This window comes from Ornithorhynchus anatinus, chromosome 4 (genome assembly GCF_004115215.2).
Source record: "Ornithorhynchus anatinus isolate Pmale09 chromosome 4, mOrnAna1.pri.v4, whole genome shotgun sequence".
NCBI classification, from domain to species: domain Eukaryota; kingdom Metazoa; phylum Chordata; class Mammalia; order Monotremata; family Ornithorhynchidae; genus Ornithorhynchus; species Ornithorhynchus anatinus.
The window spans coordinates 55,858,475-55,861,989 of NC_041731.1; the positions used below are offsets into that span (position 1 = coordinate 55,858,475).

The window sequence follows — 3,515 nt, forward strand, 5'->3', positions numbered from 1 at the left end:
TCTGTTGTTTTTTCCATTCAATCAATAGCTTGTAAATTATACTGTAATCTCCCAGGCACTTAGTACAGTGCTCTGCACACAGTAAATAATATGATTGATTGATTGGCTGAGTCCTTCCTGTGTGCAGAGCACTATACATAGCTTCCAGGAGAGTACATGAGAAGTGGCAGTTACTATCCCCACCCTCAAAGAAATTTCAATCCACTGGGGGAGTCACATCTGAAAATAAATTACAAATAGGGTCAAGCAACAGCAATTAAAGATTTATACACAAAAGTGCCCCCTCTCAGGGTGGCACCTGGAGAGTTTCCAGTACTCTACCAGTCTCGGCTATAGGAGGGAGAGTCAAGCAGAGGTCTAGTCATTCCATTCCTAGTTTGGGCAGTGGCTAGCAAGTGGAAGGCCATCTGCTACAAGTCAAAATTCACCCATGCTATGCAGCACCTGCATGGGAGAGAGTTGACAGCAGAAACTCGAGTTTACTGTGCGGAAGGTCGCAGTGATAAACCACTTCCATATTTTTACCAAGAAAACTCTCCGGATCCACTACCAGAACGATTGCAGATGGAGAGAGGAGTGTTCTGGGAGAGATTTGTCCGTGGTGTCGCTATGGGTCGCAAATATCTCAACGTAAGACAAGACACAAGTGCTATCTGGGATGCTGGGGTTGGGATTGGGGGAAGTGCAAAACGGTGTTTTAGAAATATGTTCTGATCAGCAAAATGAAGTGTGGAGTGGGGAGGGGAGAAACTGAGGGCAGGGAGATCTGTGATGAAGCTGACACAGTAGTCGAGATGGGACAGGACAAGTGCTTGCTCCAACTAGTTTCCAAGCAGTTTGTGTGGAAAGAGGAAGGGATGGATTCTGAAAATGTGGTGAAATTAGAATTGGCAGGATTTGGTGACTGACAGACTACAGGGGTTGCTAGGGAGAGAGGAGATTAAGGATAATGCTAAGAAAGACTGGGAAGATGGTAGCACATTTAATATAGTGTTGTGGTCTCAGTAGATAATAAATACCAGTGGTTGATTCATGTATGATTAAACAAAGAGGAGACAGGGAGAGAACTCAGAAATCTGAATGTGAAAAACTTTAGCTTCTTTCAGGTTCTAAATCCTCACTCAGGTTGTATGAAAATTTGAATGGAATCATTAGCTAATCATTGTTGAACAATGGTGGGAAGAGTCCATTTTCACTTTTTTTTTGAAGGCCAGGAGGTCTCTGCAGCAAATTACCTCTTCTAATCTTTTAATGGCACTAAGTGGTGAAACAAAAGAATCCGAACACTTTCAAAAGTGAATAATTGATTCACCTTCTCACATACAAAGACTATGAGGCCATCGGCAACGTCTTCCCTGTCTCAGAGCAATGATCCATCCACCTCCATATCAAATATAAACTCCATACCATTGCCTTTACAGTACTCCGACACCTTGCCTCACTGATTTACTACAACCCAGCACGTTTCTTGCTTCATTCCTCTATCACCAACCTACTCACTGTTCCTTGATCTTGTCTATTTCATCACTGACCTCTTGCCCCCACCCTGCCTCTGGCCTGGAACTTCCTCCTGACTTCATATCTAACAGATCATTACTCTTTCCACCTTCAAAACCTTTTTAAAATCACATCTTCTCCAAAAAGCCTTCCGCTTTTAAGCCCTCATTTCCCTTATTCCTTCGTCCTTCTGCATTGCCCTCACACTTGGATTTGTCCCCTTTATTCATCCCACTCTAGGCCCCACAGCTCTTATATACATATCCATAATTTATTTAAATGCCTGTCTCCCCCCTAGACTGTAAGATCCTTATAAGCAGTGAACGTATCACCAATTCTATTATATTGTACTCTGCCAAATGCTTCCTAAAGTGCTCTGCAAAAACACAGGACTTAATACATACGATTCTTTCATTCATTCAATAGTATTTGAGCACTTACTATGTGCAGAGCACCACACTAAGCACTTGGAATGTACAATTCGGCAACAGATAGAGACCATCCCTGCCCAATAAAGGGCTCAAAGTCTAAATGGGGGGAGATAGCAAAGCAGAACAGAACAAAACAATTCAGTATTCTATTTCTCATGGGGGCAACAAGATGCTTATAGGAAAATGACAGTTGCTGTCTTTCAAATTCATCCTCACTATTAGGAATGAACCATTTAACATTCCTGTCCTTCCTGTCTATATCCCTCATTTTCCCTCAAATAACTTATGGAACCTCCGTACCCTTTCCTTTAGTTTATTTTGAGTCCATTATCTTCAATGGCTGTCCACCCTGTTCTACTGTTATGAGATTTAGGGAGTGATTCCATGTTCACCAGGTCCACAGTCTTCATGATTTTGTAAATAATGAAAAACAAGGCCAGCGGCTGGATTTGAACAAGATGATGATGTTGGAGTTCCTCCTCCTCATCAAGCACCATCATCAGTGGCATCTACCAAGCACTTACTGGGTACAGAGCACTATACAAGCACCTGGGAGAGTACAACAGAGTTAGTTGACATGTTCCCTTCTCACAACAAGCTTACAGTCTAGAGGAGGAGACAGACATCGATATAAATTGATTCATAATATATAATGTATAGATATAGACCTATTTCCTCACCCAGGGGGAGGATCAAGACCAAGAACCTTCTAAGAGGAATTGATTATAGTGATAGTGGCTTATTCAGCACTGCTTATACTTTCTGGCCCAAACCTGCCCACTGTGGCAGGAAGTGCATTGAGAGCACGTGGGTAGATGTTGGTATTTGTTAAGCGCTTACTATGTGCCGAGCACTGTTCTAAGCACTGGGGTAGATACAGGGTAATCAGGTTGTCCCACGTGAGGCTCACAGTTAATCCCCATTTTACAGATGAGGGAACTGAGGCACCGAGAAGTTAAGTGATCCCACAGTCACATAGTTGACAAGTGGCAGAGCTGGGATTCGAACCCATGACATCTGACTCCAAAGCCCAGGCTCTTTCCACTAAGCCACGCTGCTTCTCTAAATGTGCAGTCTTCCGCCACATTAGCCACTGCCTCTTGTCTGTCTGCTGTGTGACCTTGGGCAAGTCACATCTCTGGCCATAAGTTACCTCATCTGCAAAATGAGGATTGAAACTGGGAGCCCCACGTGGGACAAGGAACTGTGTCCAACCTAATTTTCTCGTATCCCCCCCCCCCCAGTGCTTAGTACAGTGTCTGCCACATAGTAAGCACTTAATAAATACCATTATTATTACAGTCAGAAATGGAATGAGAACCCATGTATTCAAAAATCCAGAGTTACGCTCTTCCCAGTGTAGTGATATCAGAGCTGGATTTCAATGTAAGTGGGATTAGAACTCTATCTTGCTAAGCACAGTTGGGTGAAGAAATTGCATGGAGACGATGTCTGACCTGATTAATTTGTATCTACCCCAGATCTTAGGACAGTATTTGACACCTAGGATGTGCTTAACACATCCCATAGTTGTTATTCCTCTGATAGTCTGTTCAGGAGGAGGAGATGGGAAGCAGCGTGGCTCAG

General features: G+C 43.3%; 1 non-coding gene across 1 annotated transcript; it reads left to right on the plus strand.

Moving 5' to 3' along the window:
• Positions 1 to 280: 280 nt before the first annotated feature.
• On the plus strand, positions 281 to 418 carry LOC114811576. The gene has a single exon (XR_003759273.1). It is a non-coding gene; the product is annotated as a small nucleolar RNA SNORA7 (small nucleolar RNA).
• The last annotated feature ends 3,097 nt before the right edge of the window (positions 419 to 3,515 follow it).